This window comes from Cupressus sempervirens, chromosome 3, assembly GCF_028749045.1.
Source record: "Cupressus sempervirens isolate cs-2001-9-10 chromosome 3, ASM2874904v1, whole genome shotgun sequence".
Classification (NCBI taxonomy): Eukaryota; Viridiplantae; Streptophyta; class Pinopsida; order Cupressales; family Cupressaceae; genus Cupressus; species Cupressus sempervirens.
Window position 1 is genome coordinate 118589415 of NC_143120.1, and position 18781 is coordinate 118608195.

An 18781-nucleotide genomic window follows, 5' to 3' on the forward strand; every position below is an offset into this window, starting at 1 on the left:
AGCTAGAGCCAACAAACAAAACTATTAAACTCAATATGCCAAAATTAGAAAATCCTTTGTTAGTTGACCCTACTTGATAGACACTAACTCAGAGATGATCTTCCTCTGTTAACCAAGTAGACTCAATTAACACTAAATTTCCACAATGTTCCTTTGGTAACCAAGTGAGCTCAGTTAATACTGATTCCAACCAACATTTCCTTCATAAACTGAGTGAACTTGATTAACACTCAACCTTCTGCTAACATTTTCTTTGTCGCCCAAGTGAACTTGGTAGACATTGTCTTCTAAACTAGGTAAACTTTGGAATTCTTAGCAGACATAGGAAATTATCCTCATCACATGTGTGAGCTCGGCATACACTAACTGGAAATGATATGATATTTTGTGTAAAATCAGAGACAATACATAATTTATCAATTATTTTCAACAATCTCCCTCTTTGGCATTGATGGCAACACAAAATTTCACAATACAATGAAATTTTAGAGAATAAATAAAGTAAGGAGCATATCCTTAGTTTCATTATGATTCTCATCCATGAGAACTCCCTCTATTAGTGTGAAATCCCTCTACCTTCAGTCTCTCCCTCTGTCTGCAAACTCTAGCTGCAACATCTTCTTCTGATAGCAAGCTCTCCCTTTATGGTATCAAACCAAGTTCTCTCTCTTTGATAACTACAAACAAAATTTTTGAGATATGAAAACAAACTCTCCCTTTTTATCATCTCATGCCAAAGACAATATTCAAAGAATATTAATGTACCTTATGTACTAATTCATATGCAATATGTCATTTTCAATACTACATCAACTGATTAATCTTCAACATACTCTGATTTATGCATCACAAAACTTCATTTAGTGAGCTTCAAATAGGGGAATGACCCCTAACTTACCTCTTATATATAAAAAATGCATCCTTAGGGAATGACCCCTTACTTACTTTGTTGACTTCCAACTTGATTTAGCAATGTATCAAGTTCATAGCAGACAAATTTTTTGTAATCTTCAGGTTCTTTGTTGCTCTTTTCTTCACTCTTTTTTTCAAACTTGTTAATTCTAACATGTGCACTTTCTATGATCTTATCAGTTGATAAATTCAAACACTTATATATTTTTTTTCTGTAGGAGCATCATAGGAAAATGTCTTCATCACCTTTGACATCAAATTTACCTTTCCTAGATTCCCTTAGGATATAACATTTGCTACCAAATACTTTCAAGTAACATACAATAGGTTTGTAGCCATACCATAGTTCATAAGGAGTTTAATTTGATTCTTTCCTCAATTGTACTCTATTCAAGGTATGCACTATAGTACTAATTCCTCCTTCTAGTATTTTATTGCAACATTCTTTTCTATCATCAAGGTTCTTGCAAATCCGTGATGGATATGTTCCTTCTTTTAGCTATACCATTCTCTTGAGGTGCACCAGGAGCTAATACTTGTCTTTTAATTCCTCTTTCAATGTAGAATTCATTGAACTTATTGGAAATGAATTCACCACCTCTATCTAATCTTAAATACTTTAGTTTCTTTCCAGTTTCTTCCTCTACTCTTGCCAAATACCACTTCAATTTTTGAAATGCTTCAAATTTTTCTTTTAGATACATTATAGTCATCATTCTAGAATAATCATCAAACAAAAAGAATAAAATATGTATCTCCACTATAGCTCTTTATTCCAATAGGTCCACATAAGTCTGTACAAACTAGCTCCAAGACTTCTTTAGAATGATAGTCCTTTCTTTTGAAACTTGTCTTTCCCATCTTACCAATTTGATAATTTTTGCATAGGCCCATATTAGGTTTCCTTAGACTAGGAATACCTCTTACTCTTTTCTTCTTTCTTATCTTGATTAGATTATCAAAGTTCACATGATATAACCTTTTATGCCATAACCAACTTTCTTCAACTTGAGCAATAAAAAATAAAATTTTACTGAGATCTAAATAGAATAGGTTACCTTTTGTTTATTTGCTAGACCCAACTAGATTTCATTTTCCATCCAGTAGCTTAGCTTTCCCATTCATGAATGCTACCTTGAATCCAATGTTATTCAACTATTCCACACTCAATAAATTATGATTTAGTCCTTCAACCCAATAAGTATGATCACATCTAAGTTATTGGTTAGTTAGATACAACCTTTTCTCTTTATGCAACATGGTTCATTATTTCCAAATCTCACACTTCCACTATCATAATGTTCCATATGTTTAAAAAAAATTTTGTCACCAGTCATATGAGGTAAACAACCACTATTAATAATCTATATATAATTTTTTCTAACTTGAGAGATAAGTTTGGTTTTATCTCCTTCATCATCAGATTCATCTTTTACAACAATATAAACCATTTCATTATCTTCACTACTATCTAAATCCTTATCCATAAAACAATATTTCTTACCTTATCCTTGTAGTCCTTGAAGTTCTTGAAATCTTTCTTTCCTTTGTACTTTTTGTGCTTCTTTTCATATTTGTCTTCTCTGTTTGGGCACCTTGCAGCAATGTGACCAACTTCTTTACAAGAGAAATATATTAGAGGGATTTTACCACTTTTCTTTGCCTTTGGGATACTTTTTTGCAAGAAATACTTTAATGGCTTCAAGATCACTATCAAAACTATATTCCTCTTTAGTTTTAGATTGTTTTCTTTTAGACCTTTATCTTTCTTCTTGAGTGCCTTGGCTTCAAATGCAAACTCAAGATTGCTAGAACTAGGAGTCTAATTATCATAATAATCTAGTTCAAATGCAATCAATCTTCCAACTAGAGCATCCAAATTTATCTTGTTATTTGGATCACATCTCATCTCTTGAATAGCAGACACTCTAATTACATAAATAGGAAGAAGGGTTTTGAGTACCTTTCTTACCACTGTTACATCTTCAATTGTTATTCCAAAGGCTTTGATAGTACTAACACTAGCTTTGATTCTTTCAACATATTTTGCAATATTTCTATCCTTTCATTTTCATCTAATCAAATTGTCCTCTAAGACTTTCAACCTTATCTCTTGTTACATTATCATCTCCTCCATACATGGCTTTTACCTTGATCCACATTTCACGAGTAATTCCACAATATTTGACCTCATCAAATTTGGTGTAGTTGATAGATGAAGCAATATCAATCATCTGTTGATCTCAGATTGATTTTGAGGAGTGTCAACACACTTAAATCATTTACTTACTCCATGCCAAACTAGTAATGCATGTTGAGTACATGTAAATATTAGACCATTCTGAGTTGCAATGAGTGTCGAGTTACTCATGTGCCGAGTCACCCAAGTGTCGAACAAATAGACTATGCCAAGTGATTCAAGTGTCGAGTAAATAGTAGATGTTGAGCAGTTCAAGTCAAAAGAAGAAATACAGTGTATGTCAAGCATCAAAGACTTCATATGCCAAGTAACATAGATTGGGCATATTTTTTTGTTATGTCACAAACAACTATGTAAACTATTTTTCAGCCAACTTAAGGATAGATTTTGAACTTTTGGAGAAAATGATGAATCTATATACACATTCCCTATGCAATTACATGCAACCAATCAGAAAATGGGAAGGTTTAAGCAGAAAAATGGATAAATATTAGCCATAGATTCATACCTAACCCTAAGTCCTCTTAAGAAGGATGAATCCCTAAATTTTTAATAGTGTGGAGAGCATTGCAAAGGGGTGAATGATCGAATTGGAGGAGCGAACAAGATAGTTTGCAAAGCATTCAAGATGACTTAGTAGTAAGAGTGAATTGTAGAATCAGTTAAGTTTAGGACAAAGGATAGAGGATACAACATTGATACATCAAATCATGAAGGATCAATCAAATATTGAATAGAGGTGATTAGTTATTGGGAAAGCAAGTGCCAACCACAAGATCTATGCTAAGACATTTTGACAAGTGATTTTAGTTAAATCTCTTAACAGAGTAGTCTTAATAGGCTATATGAAATCCTTTAATAGGGTTCTTACTTAACTGTAAGTTGAAGTCCTCTAACAAGGCACACTTCTAACAAGGTGTTGAAATCCTCTAACAAGGTGGGACTTAACAGTCTTTGTAAGCCTTTAATAGGGTAGGCCTTTCACAGGGTAGATCATGATTCATGGTCAAACCATTATAACCTTAATTGGATGCACTTTATTGTTGTAGTAGTGAAGATTTGTGGGTGCCATCCCCATTCCATTTTTACCTTCTTATTTGCATGGTTTCTAGCTAATCATATTTGGTGTTAAGTGTGTGTGATTAATTACATGTTTACATTATTGACACATATGCTTTATATGTTATTTCATTATATTAATACATGTGATGTATGAATGGTGAAAGTTTTATGGGTCCAAGTTTAAACTCTTGATTCTCCCCCCCCCCCCCACCCCACAAAAAATTTTTTTACTCCTTTCCCACTTGTAATTCCAACAATTGGTATCAGAGCTTTGTTCTCTAAAAGAGAACCTTTGCAGCTTTGAGGAAAGATCTTGAAATGGAAGTTTACAAGTTGGAAAAGACTATTGAAAACTAAGAGATTAAAATAGATCTTATACTACATCAACTAAATGAAGCTAGAGATGCTTTAAAGAGTTCCTTCAAGAGAAGGAAAGAAATTTATATTGTAGAGAATGACACACTATACAAAGAGATAAACATCACCAAGCTATTTTCATATGGTAAATCTAGTGAATTTGATGCAGCACTTGTAGATCTAATGGAAAAGAATAGAATCTAAGCTGAAAAAATGACAAATCTCAAGTTGGAGCAAGAATCACAAGCTATACTACTATGTGAGATGACTGAACAAAAGAAGAAAACCATGGAAGACAAAGCCATAATTGAAGAAGACAAAATAATTATGGCAAATAGATTGGAGGAAAAGTGAACAGAGCTAACCAAGATCTCTAACATGCAATTAGATACTCTAATTCAAATGACAAATGCCAACTATGAACCAAATGTCAAGGACATTGAGATAACCACATTGAATTTGCAAAATGATTTGAAAAGAGAAAATGAATTTGTTGAAAGTCTTAACAACCCAAATGAAGCCATCAAATACTTTGAGCAATTACTGAGATCCCCTAGATCTAACAAAGTTATATTAGAATTGGGCTACACAAGCACTAAAGTAGGAGAATCATCCAAAGTTGCTAAAGAAAGGAACAACAGAGGTAAGAACTCCAAACCTACTTGTCATAGTTGTGGAAAGAAAGGACATACTGCTAATGTGTGTAGGAGAAATAATACAAATCAAAATGTTAAGCCTAAGAACATGGTTCATTACCATAATTGCAACAAACAAGGTCATTAGGAACATGAATGTAGAACTAGGACAATGAACACACAAAGATTTGAAGGATATTGCTACAACTGTTAGAAGTATGGACATAGAGCTTTTGAATGTAGATCCAAGTCCATGTGGTCATCAAACAAGCCAACAAAGGTAAGCTCTTATAATTGGGATTACAATGCAAGATATAGCTATCACTATTGCCAAGAATATGGACACATTCTTGAAAATTGTATCAGGACACACTTCAATGGTAACTACAAAAGGTGGTTGAGTCAAATCACATGTTTTAGCTATTTGAATATTGGTCACATTAGTAAGCATTGTCCAACTAGGTCAAAGGCACCAAGTTGTGAATTTCATAACGAAAAAGACAAGGTAAATTTTGAACACATCAGAGATGAGATGAGCAAGACATGGAAAAAGAAAGATTCTTGCAGTACATCAAATGTAGGAGGAATCACTTCACCCAATGAGTCAAGTGTTCATACCTCATCAAACTAAACAATCAAGAGGTATGTGGGACTGATATTTAAAGTGTTATATCATACATCATTTCCAAAAGAAGTTAGTATAAAAGGACTACATTAGCATGAATGAAAATGCAAGATGTTGAAAATTCAAGATTAAATGTTTAAGTTTTCATGTTGTTACGGAGCATGGAAAGTTTTCAATGGATGTTGAGTGGATTGCTAGTTGATGCTGAGCTGCTAGACTAGCTAGCTGATGTCGAGTCTATAGAAGCTATCGAGTGGTGGTAATAATAATGGATGTTGAATGACTTTGAAATCAATTTGATACCAAGTTTACAACTATACAAGCTCTAAGCATTAAATGTAAGGTTTTTTGAAGGGTATATGGTCATTTTTCACTCATTTTTTGTCATTGCAAATTCAAGCAAGAACAAATAGAGTAGAAGATTACTCAAAAAATTGTTTGAAGTATTTATGAAAATTTTAGTGACAATCTTACACTAGCATATAGATTTTACAAGGTATTTATCACAAGCCAAAACAAAGAAAAGAAAGGCTAAGGCACAACATATGGCTAAGGCAAAGAAAGTTGTCAAACCTAGCCCAACCAAGCCTACTACTCCTACCACTAGAGTAAGCACACATGCAAACACACAAAAGGTCAAGGAAAAGACTAAGGCTACAAAACAAGGAGGCCAAGTGCAGAAGAAACAAAGAAGAAAATATGTTGCATAGCCTAACTCAGATGAAGAAAAGACTAAATCAGATGATTCAAGTTAATTCAAAGTGGCAAGTCATAAACCACTTTCTAATATTGAAAATATGTGTGAAAATATTAGAAATAATGCAGATTTGTCTAGATTTAAGCATATTGGTTTTGAGAAACTTGAGAAAGAAGAAAAAAAGTTAGTTGAAGAGGCCCTATATGAAATGATGTCTAAATTTAAGACAACACCATTAGAATTTTCTAACTCAATACCCAAGAAATTATATGATTTAGTTGAGTAAAAATGGCAGTATCATTTAAATTTTGAAAAACAAATAAGGGAAACCATGTTGGCCCAAGTAATGCTAGAACTAACAAAAGGTCAGATTGCTAAGGCTACTAAGAAATATGGAGTTAGGTTTACACCTAAGTATAGAGCATTCATCATTATTCAAAACAATATTGAAGATGTGGTCAAGAAGTCTACCCCAAATATGGAAACTAATCTATGGGTTGACCACTATAAAACAAGGATAAGTTGACCCCTTTGAGGGTAAAGATGATGATAAATAAGATGATGACAAACAAGAAGATGAGAAGAAAGATGAGGATAAAGATAATACAGTTAGGGAAGAAACACAAAAGCAAGATGAATAGAGTGTGCAAGACACACAAGCGTTGAGTGCCAATTTCCCACATGACATAGTCAAGTCAATTGAAACTATTATTGTCAAGGATGTTCTTGATGCTTCAACTCAAAACATCAATACACTAACTATAGATGACTTGAAGAAAATATTGGACCAATCTACACTACAAGAAAATTTATGTGATAATTTAGTCTTGATTAGTGTATATGAGCTCTAAAAGGCAGTAACTGACATTACAAGGGACAAGGTGAAACCACAAGAACCACCTTCTGCCATCACTTTAGTTACTCAAGTGAAATCTTTGTTTCAAACTATAGTAGATACACCTGCTAAGGTTGATACACTTGTGAAAATTGTTACTCTTGAGAAGAAGTAGGAAGAAGAAAAAATAAAAATGTATAGTAGGAAATAGGATAGATAAATTCATCTATACCTAAAGCATCAAGACCATGTGTTGTTTATGTCATTGTATTAGATAAGAGACAATATAAAGAGGGTGACCAAACACCTAAGGTAAGGGAGCAAGAAACCATCCAGGCACTGGTCACACTACCAAAATCTAGCAATTGTCCTAAAAAAGTTCTTTAGAAGCTAAGTACAGAAGCTATACCATTGCAAATCTCAGTGCCAAGCTCAAGCTCTTCAAAAGCTGAAAAGGTAATTCACTCTCTTGATGAAGAGATTATTATTCCAAAGTTTGATTATGATACAATGACATTAGATCAAATAATCATTTTGTAACAAGCTTTAGAGAAGAAAAAGCATCAAGAAATTCTTAGGAGAGAATATAGGAAAAAGAAAGCTCTTCAAGACATAAAAAAACATCTTTCTAGATGCATTTAGTCTACCTGCTCCTGAAGAGACCAATCCACTACTAGAGTAACTGTCAGACATAGCAAAAAAGGTCAACAATGAAGACATTGATACAAGTGTTAAAATTTTAGAGTGGTTAGAAAAGAAATTCTAGAGCAAGGTCAATGAGAAGCTATCTTGTGAGATGGCACTAACTCAAGTTGCATTGGCAACAAAGCTTGAGGATGTGAAGAAGTTACTTGAGAATATTTTCTCATTGTACACCAAATTGTGTGATCCTACACTCTTCACCCAAGAGACCAAACATCATACTCTGAGCCTAGAGAGAAATTTCAATATATTAGGTACAAGGTTGCCTCAGAACCTAGCTTAGAGTGAGAAACATTTTCATACATTTCTTCAAACACAAAGTCAATTAGCTATGTTAATAGTAGAAGAGGCTAGCATAAGAGCCAAATTGACAAGTATACAAGTGTCTCTTACCCCTCATATGGAGATATTGCACAAGGAGATAGGCTATGCAAGAACTTTTCTAAAGAAATAACCCAATATTTCTACTCTAGATGGCTTAGTACACCTTGCTATCGAGCTTGCTATCCAACTCAAGTCACTGGATGTTGCATGTGACAACTAGGATGTAGCTCTTAGAATTATAATGGAGGTCCATAAATCATTTTTGGACAAATACACTATACATGTATAACCCATTTGACATAAGTGTCAAAAAATGGGGAGAATATCCTATGGGGCAGATAGCAAAAAGGGAGAGAATAAAGAAAGGGGGGAGCAATAAAATATAGAGATAGAAATAGAGTAGCATGAAAGAGTATAAGTGCATTGAAGTCAAAAAGTATCAGTCAGCAAAGACAAATCTACTCATAATGGAGAATTTTTTTTGGATATAAAATAGACATATTAACTTGGGGGGAGTCATAAATTTTAAGGTGTATAGGTTATTACAAAATTTTGAAAATTTTGAAGTTTTGTATATAAGTTGAGTCATGGATATGTTATACTAGAGAAGATTAGATTGGTTATGTATATTCAAGTGTTTTTGACACTCATGTCAAAGGGGGAGATTTTTGATGTCAGATTGGTTTTAACAAGTGAATGTCAACACACTTAAGTCATTTACTTAGTTCATGCCAAACTAGTAATGCATGTTGAGTAAAACATGTAAATATTAGACCATGCCAAGTTGTAATGAGTGTCGAGTCACTCATGTGCCTAGTCACTCAAGTGTCAAAAAAATAGACCATGTCAAGTTATTCAAGTGTCAAGTAAATAGTAGATGCCAAGCAGTTCAAGTGTCAAGTTAGAAGCAGAAATACAGTGTATGCTGAGCATCAGAGACTTCATATGTTGAGTAACATAGATTGGATATATTTGTTTTTTATGGCACAAAAAAACTATGTAAACCATTTTATAGCCGAATTAAGGATTGATTTCAATCTTTTGGATATAAGGACGAATCTATATATAGATTACTTATGTAATTACATGCAGCCAATCAAAAAATGGGAAGGTTTAAGTGGCAAAATGGATGAATCTCAGCCGTAGATTCATACCTAACCCTAAGCCACCTAAGTCTTCTTAAGAAGGATGAAGCCTTAAATTTTTAATGGCGTGGAAAGCCTTACAAAGGGGTAAATGATCAAATTGGAGGAGTGAACAAGATAGTTTGCAGAGCATTCAAGGTGACTTAGTAGTAAAAGTGAATTGTAAAATCAATTAAGTAAAGAACAAAGGATAGAGGATACAACATTGATACATCAAATTGTGAAGGATCAATCAGAGATTAGATAGAGGTGATCTGTTATTAGGCAAGCAAGTGCCAACTGCAAGATCTATGTTGAGACATTTTGAAAAGTGATTTTAGTTAAATCTCTTAATAGAGTAGCCTTAACAGGCTGTATGGAATCCTTTATTAGGGTGCTTACTTAATTATAAGTTGAAGTCCTCTAACAACGCATACTTCTAATAGGGTGTTGAAATCCTCTAACAAGGTGGGACTTAATAGTCTTTGTAAGCCTTTAACAGGGTAGGACTTTTATAGGGCAGATCATGATTCATGGTCAAACCATTGTAACCTTAATTGGATACACTTTATTGCTATAGTATTGAAGATTTGTGGGTGTAATCCCCACCCCAATTTTACCTTCTCATTTGTAAAGTTTTTGGGTAATCATATCTAGTGTTAAGTGTGTGTGTGTTTGATTAAATGTTTACATGATTGATGCATATTCTTTGTATGTTATTTCATTATATTAGTGCATGTGATGCATGAATGGTGAAAGCTTTATGGGTCCAAGTTTAAACTCCTGATTCACCCCCCCAGAAGTTTACTCCTTTCCCACTTGTAATTCCAATATCATCATGATGTTATGACTCTTTTTCTTTGCAATTTCTTCAATAGTCATAGTTCTAGTAGGATCCACGTATTTTTCATCTAGATATTTTAGACCTAAATATCCAATAGTTGCCAAATGTAAACTCATGAGTTCCTACCATGCCTTAAAGTTATCTCTGTTCAATTTTGGGATCTCCCTTTGGTAAGACATCCTGATCTTAGGCTTAGGTCCTTGAAACCTTTTCTACAAGCACCAAGAAGCTCTTATACCAATTATTGGAAATGTAAGAGGAGTAACTAAGAGGGGAGGGTGAATTAGTTACAATAAAAATAAATCCTAGATCCATTAGATGTCAACACAAAAACTTTACTAAAAATACTAATGCTCAACAAACACATAGGCACTCAGTTTACACTAGTAAGTGTTGAAACTTAGTAAGCACTAGAATAGAAATTGTTACTTGGTAAATGCTTAACATGTAAATCTTAAGATATTATTAGTGATTAACCTTACTTAACTTAGTTGCATACACATAAAAAAAATAGCATGAGCATAAGTGACACCAAGATTTAACATGGAAACCTAATTTGGGAAAAACCACCAATTGCAACTACTTACTGATTTTCACTCTTTTTAAGTGAGCCATGTTAGTGTTGGAATATTCAAATAGGAAGAATGCTTCTGAGAGGCAGGGGGGTGAATCAAAAGTACTATATTTTGACCATTAAAACTTTTTAACTGAAAGTAGATTGCATGCATATGAACATATCAAACAATTATGAGAAACACATAAGCATCACCACATAAGACTTGAGATTTTGGTAACCCATAAACCCTCCAAAAATAAGAAGGTAAAACTGGGGTGGGGATGATACCCACAAAATCATTGCAGTAATAATATTTAACCACTTCTGATGGTCTACCCTCTTAAAGGCCTACCCTGTTAAAGGCTTTACACTGTATCAATAGTGACCTGGTTAAAGGATTTACAAACATTTTACATGAAGTGTCACCCTATTAAAGGATTTAATCACCTATTTAAAGGATCTACAAAATAGTTGTTAAGCTAACCTATCACCATAGGGTTTTCATTCTAATAAAATTGCTAGAGAGTATTAGGTACAATAAACCTGATATCTTACAATCCTTCATTTGCTAAATACAGGCACTTGATCTACTTTCTCTAATCTTGATCCTCTGAGATCTGATACTCTTTACTCTGAAATAGTGTTCTTTCCACACCCTTGTACATCACCTTCTTCTTTTCTAATGAGATTTTGTCTTCCTTATAAAGACATTCAAATACTTAGGGTTAAGCATGGATCTATGATCCATATTGAATCTTTGCTTCCCGCTCATTCTTTGCACTTTTCTTATTGGTTGTATGCCTTCTCCATTTTTCTTATTGGTTGAATGTAGATTGCATAGGAAATACAAAATATTTGATCTTATCATTTAATCCTTCGAGATTCATCATATGCTGGCCATGAAAACATTTTACATATGAATCAATGAAGTTACAAACTCATATGTACATTCTGTGTTACTCAACACTTGTTGATTCCAGATGCTCGGCACTAATATCAAACTAGCTTACTCGGCTCCTGTTGCATTTTTGTATTGCTTGGCATCATCTGTGACTCGGCACTTAAATATCACTCAAAATTTGTATCATTCTTGGCACCTAAAGTCATTCGGCACTTGAACTTCACTCGGCACCTGAAGGCTACTCGGCACCTACAGATTGCTCGGCACCTAAAGTCTTTCCTGACTCGGCTCATGTTGTGGCTCGACATACATGGTGTACTCGGCTCCAATATAGAAGTGGTTAAGTGTATTGGCACTCAAGTGTCAAAAACCATTATGAGGTTAACAATCTCCCCCTTTGACATGAGTGACAAAAACACTTAACTGATCTTATGAGTACATTAACTAATCTTCTTGGTATATACAGAGGTTTAAAAACCTTTAATCAAAATTTGTGTAACTTACAATATATAAACCTCAAAATTATTGTAACTCCCCAAAATTATCGTAACTCCCCCTGAGTTGGTTGTTTGTGCCATTATCTGTGTATCATGCTCCCCTTGGTTTCCTTGGTTTTGTTTCCCCATTCTCTCATTCCCCCATGCATCTTATAATATCTCCCCCTTAGTTAATAAGATATATATCTCCCCCTTTTTGACACTTATGTCAAAGGATTTTAAGGGTTAAGACCATATTTCACCAAAAATGTGTTGTTTACCTCCATAATCATCCTGAGAGCTGCATCCCAATTGTTCAAAGAAAATTTGAGTGACTTGTGCTGGATGGCAGTCTCTGCAGCAAGATGAATAAGTCCATCTGGAGTAGAAAGATTGGTATCTTTCTTGAGAACAGTTCCTGCATAGACTTGTTCCTTATGGAGTATTTCCAAATGTGGGGTAATGGAGGACTGGAGTTGTATTAGTTTTGCCTTGATATTGGCCTCATCTGCTGTTAATATAGCTATTTCTTTCTGAGTGTGAAGCGATTGAGCAGAATGCTTCTCACTTTAAGCTGGATCTTTTGGTAGCTGCATGCTTGAAATATTTAAATTTCTCTCCAAGCTCAGTATCTTTTGGCTTGTCTCCTGTGTGAAGTATGCAAAGTTAGACAACTTTTTGTACAATGAGAATATATTCTCAAGTACCTTTTTCACTTTTTCTATTAGCTTTTCCAATTCAACCTGGGAGAGTGCAATTTGACTTGATACTTGTTCATTTACTTTTCCTTGGAATTTCCTTTCAGACCATTCTATAAGTTTTGCATTTGTCTCTTGGTCTTCATTTGTCACCTGGTCAACAATATCTGATAATTGCTCCATGATATGCTTTGACTCATCTGGTGATTGCAAACTGAAGGCATCCATAAAGATGTCCTTAATCTCATGTAGTGTTTGCTTTTGTTTATACTCCTTCTTGAGTATCTCTTGTCTCTTTCTCCTATTTAGTGCTTCCTACACCTCATTGATTTGATCAATGGTTATTGTTTTTGAGTCATATCCTGGTATGACTATCTCCTCATCTAATTCAAGGTCTCCATAGTGAAGTACCCTTGCAAATTTTGTAGTACTAGATCCTGGTGCAGATATTTGCAATGGCTATTGTGAAGGAGCTCCCGAGGTAGGAAAATTTATCAATGTTTGTATTGCCTCTTGCTCTTTAGGGTTTTCCTCTATTTTCTCCTCCTATTGTCTACTACCTTGATCAATTATGGTAATCTTAGGAAGTGCACCTTGTGTTTGTGCTATAGGATCAGATATAATAGTCTATCCTGTTTGTTCTGTTTCTTTTTCTACAGCTACACTCGGCATTTGTATTGAGGTGTCAACTATGCCTAATGAAATAACTATGGGCATTTGAGGTTGACCATTAGTAGCTATAGAGATGATGGAAGGTGGTTCTTTTGGATTCACCTTATCTCTAACTGTGCTTTCTACTAGTTTTTGTAATTCATCCATACTGACCAATACTAGATCTATACACAATCTTGCTTGCTACATAGATTGGTCAAGGATTCTTTTGAGGTCTTTTATAGTTAATGGATTGATGTTCTAACCAGAAGTGTCAAGAACATATTTTATAATTATAGTTTTTGCAGGTGTGATGGGTACATGAGGAGGGCTAGAGGGTGGCAATTGTGTGTCTTGCACACTCTAGTTTGGTTGCTACTCTTGCTCAGCTGTTGCCATTACATCTTGTTTTTGTGTCTCTTCCTCCTTTCCATCTTTCTTTTCTTCTTCCTTCTTCTCTTCTTCTTATTTCTCTTCTTCTTCTTCTTTCTTTTCTTCTTCTTTCTCTCCTTTTTGTTCTCTCTTCTGGTGGAGTAGCAACTTCTTCCTTGTATTCTTCTTCAAGAAAATCTTCAATCTTTTTGTACAAGTTTTTCTATGATTTTATTGTTCTTTGAACAATTTCTTCCATCTTGTTTTGGAGAATGAAGAATGCCCTGTACTTAGGTGTAAACCTAGTATTATGCCTTTTGACTAATTTCTTTATTTTTTCCTTAATCAAATTAGGAAATACGCTTGCTAGGGTTGATTCCCTCATCTCCTTCTCAATTTTCAAAAAAAAATGTCATCTGTCTTCTACAATTTTAGATAGTTCTTTTGGAAACTGTCCATCTAGTTCAAGAGGAGTGTACTTGAACTGTGCCATCATTCCATAAACTATTTCCTCTATCCTATTCTATTCTTCTTTATTAAACTTATTGAAATCAACTTTATTTAAGTTGCTTAAATCACCATTTCCAATCTTTTTACATAAAGTATCAACTGAAAAATGGCTTACCTTTTCAGATTGATCTTCTTCATCAGTATGAGGTTGAGCCACATATCTTCTTCTTTTCCTTGGCTCGTCCTATGTTTCCTTGATTGGTTTCTTTTTTGTAGCTTCCTCTTTAGCCTTTTTAGTGGAGGCCCTTGTTGCAGCTCGGGTTGTTGGCTTTTGAGGTGATGGCATAGTGGATTTCTTTCATTTTTGCTGAGCTGGAGGCTGTTATGTTACCTTTCTTTTCTTTGACTCAGCTTTAGTTGGTGCTTCCTTGGCTTCTTCTTCCTTTGCACCTTCCTCCATGTCTTCACCTAGGCCTTGGTTTAATTCCATTGGGCCTTGTTCTTGTTCATCTCCATCATCATCATTGTCATCTTCTTCTTCTTCTGCTTCAGCCTCAATTCCTTCACCAAATTTCTTTTTAATCTTCTTCAAAAAAATTTCTTTCTTCTTTAATGTGGAGGTAGTCTTTAAGTCCATATTTATCTTTGATCTTACCACATCATAAGTGCCAAAGTGTGGAGCACTCTTATCTATCTCTTCTACCAATAATGTAGTTATTGCTACAAAAACTTCATCTATAATAATTTCATATCCAAATGGCCTTAGCCATCTCACCCTTGGAATTACTGGTTGAATATAGGTAAAATCAATGTCAACTAAGAAGCACAAATCATTAGTATGTTTTTCCACTAAGGAAACTGGTATTCTTGATCTCTGCTTCATGGATTTCTTGAAATCCTCAAAATAACTTGTTATCAGGGTATCAAAATTTTCTCCCATCTGTTCTATATATTCATTGATTTGGGCAATTATAGTTTTATCATTCCTCCATGTAGCTTTTTCAAAAGAGGGAAACTCATTCTGAACATAAAAGAATATACAAACTAGAATTGCTCCAAATTTGCATTGAGCATCCTTTGTCCTTCTTATGGTAACTAGGTTTTCAGTAATCTGTTGTAGTTGCAGTTCTGCAAGATCATAAGTATGATCCTTTTTCACCAATTTGTAACCTACATATACTGCAATACATGGCACACTGTTGAGTCTACTAGATTGATAGAAATTATGGGCAATGACTCTAATAGCAAACTCAACTAGAGGATCCTGAATGGTGTGAATTATCATTCCTCTTTTATTCCACTGAGCACCAGTGTTCTTTTCAATAACCTCCTTCGATTCACTTCTCAAGGTTTTGAACCGATCTAGGGTAGGGTACCCAGTTACCCTATGTATGATTCCTTTGATTAATTTGATGGGGATATCTTCCAACCAAAGACTTCCACCATGAATTTTTCTTAACACAAGTTTAACCCATTCTGTCTTGAATACGGTGGGAAAGCTCAAAACTCGAGTCAAACCCTTTCTTTCAACAATTTTGAATTCATCTTTTAAGACTCCATCTATGCACAATTTCTCATAGGCTTGCCTTATCTCCATATCTCCTAGGGCTCCTATCTTACAATTGTAGCATCTTCTCACGTCTTGAACCATTACAACTTTTGAGGGAATTTGGGAGAGAGCTCCAGCTGGGTCATTTTTGTATGCAACTTCAGGAATGGGATGAAAATCAGGTTGCTTGACCTCATTGGACACTAACTAAACTTTACACAACTCTTTGTCCTCAATTTTCTTGGAACTTGACGCCATTTATGCAAACTAGGGTTTCCTTTTTTTTTTATGAAATATGAAACTGCGTAGCTCAGCACAAATGAAAATACCTCAAGATCGATGAAAATGTGTTGAGAGATGTTGCAATCTACTTGAAATGCTGGATTCTCTATTATGAAGTCACTCTGCTCTCTTTCTCTTCTTTGCTTCTTGATTGCAATGAGGAAAACTGATCAGAATCATGATAATATACCTTATTTTCATTGCATTAAATGCTCAACTACCAACTCAACTTCTGATGGATTTTAACATTACCTGGCTTGTACTACACTTCCACTTTACTCGTCTTGTGTTGGAGTTAACTAACTCGGCATCAGTTATCAACTCGATCGCTGTTAGGAACTTGGCATGTGTTGGAGTTTAACTCGACATCCAAAGACAGCTTGGCAACATCATTTAGATTTTGTCTTGACATTTTCTCTCATGCAGATTTATACTTTGCATTGCTTCTTTGTCTTGGGACTGATGTGTGATATAACTTTGTATATCAGTCCCATATACTTCTCATGCTTAGTTTGATGAAGTGTGATCACTTGACCCATTGGGTGAAGTGATCCCTCCACTTGATGTGTTGCACTCATCTTTCCTTTTCCAAGTCTTATTCATTTGCCCCCTTATCTTTTCGACATCAATCTTTTCTTTGCCCTTATTTTCTTCAGTCTTGGGTGCCTTTGACCTTGTAGGATAGTTTCTGCTAGTATGGCCAATTTTCAAACAATTGAAACATGTAGTTTGGCTCAACCATCTTTTATAGTTTCCCTTGAAATGTGTTCTTATGCAATTCTGGGGTGTATGTCCATATTCTTGACAATAATGATAGCTATACCTAGTGTTATAATCCCAATGATAGTGACTTTCATTTCCTTTTGATTTTGCTAGTTGATTTGATGTCCACATAGACTTTGATCTACATTCAAATGCTCTATGTCCATACTTCTTGCAATTATGACAATGTCCTTCAAATCTTTGAGTCCTTGTGACATTGGATCTGCAATCTTGTATTATATGTCCTTGCATGATGTACTTGTGATAGTAACTCTTGCTCTTGGGTGTATTTGGCTCATTGAATCTCCTACTCCTGCAAATATTAGCAGTATGTCCCTTTTTATTACAATAATGACAAGTGGGTTTAGAATCCTTACATTTTTCACTTCTTTGCTCAACACTCTTTGATGATTCTCGAACTTCAGTGCTGTTGTATCCAAGTCCTGATGTATCATGGGTGAATCTTGGGAATTTTAGCAACTATTCAAAATACTTGATGGCTTCACTTGACTTGTTGAGATTCTTTGCTACCCCTTTTTCTCTGTTTAATTCATTCTTTAGTTGTTCATTCTGCATCTTCAAAGTAGAGATCTCAATATCTTTCATATTGAGTTCATGATGAAGGTTCATCATTTGGGCAAGTGTATCCATCTCCATGTTTGAGATCCTTGTTAATTCAGTACATTTTTCTTCAAGTCTGTTTGCAAGATTTCTTTTGTCATTTTCCATCATGACTTTGTCCTCAATTGCTCTTTTCTTTTGTTCAGTGATTTCACATAACATTATGGCCTATGATTCATGTTCCATCCTGAGAGATCTTATCTCTTCTACTTGAACTTTGTTTTTCTCCATCAATTCTACTATTTCTGCATCAAACTCTTTGGTATCTCCATTGGCACATAGTTTTGTGGTATCAATCTCCTTGTAGTTTATATCATTTTCAGCTATGGCTATATCCTTCCTTTTCTTCAAGGATTTTCTCAAATCCTCCCTTGCTTCCTCTACTTTGTGTAGAGCCAGTTGCACATCAATCACTTGATTGTCAATAATCTTCCCAAGTTTGAAGACTTCCATCTTTAGATCTTTTTCTCCAAGTTGTTAGACTTCTTGTGAGAACCTTGCTCTGATACCAATTTTTGGAATATTCAAATAGGTAGAACGCTTTTGAGAGGGAGGGGATGAATCAAAAGTACTATATTTTGACCATTAAGACTTTTTAACTGAAAGTAGATTGCATGCATATGAACATATCAAACAATTATGAGAAACACATAAGCATCACCACATAACACTTGAGATTTTGGTAACCCAGAAACCCTCCAAAAATAAGAAGGTAAAACTAGGGTGGGGATGATACCCACAAAATCACTGCAGTAATAATATTTAACCACTTCTGATGGTCTGCCCTATTTAAGGCCTGCCCTGTTAAAGGCTTTACATTGTATCAATAGTGACCTGGTTAAAGGATTTACAAACACTTTACACGAAGTGTCACCCTGTCAAAGGATTTAATCACCTATTTAAAGGATCTACAAAATAGCTGTTAAGCTAACCTATCACCATAGGGTATTCATTCTAATACAATTGCAAGAGATTATTAGGTACAATAAACCTAATAGCTTAAAATCCTTCATTTACTGAATACAGGAACTTGATCTGCTTTCTCTAATCTTGATCCTCTAAGATCTGATACTCTTTACTCTGAAATAGTGTTCTTTCCACACCCTTGTACATCACCTTCTTCTTTTCTAATGAGATTTTGTCTTC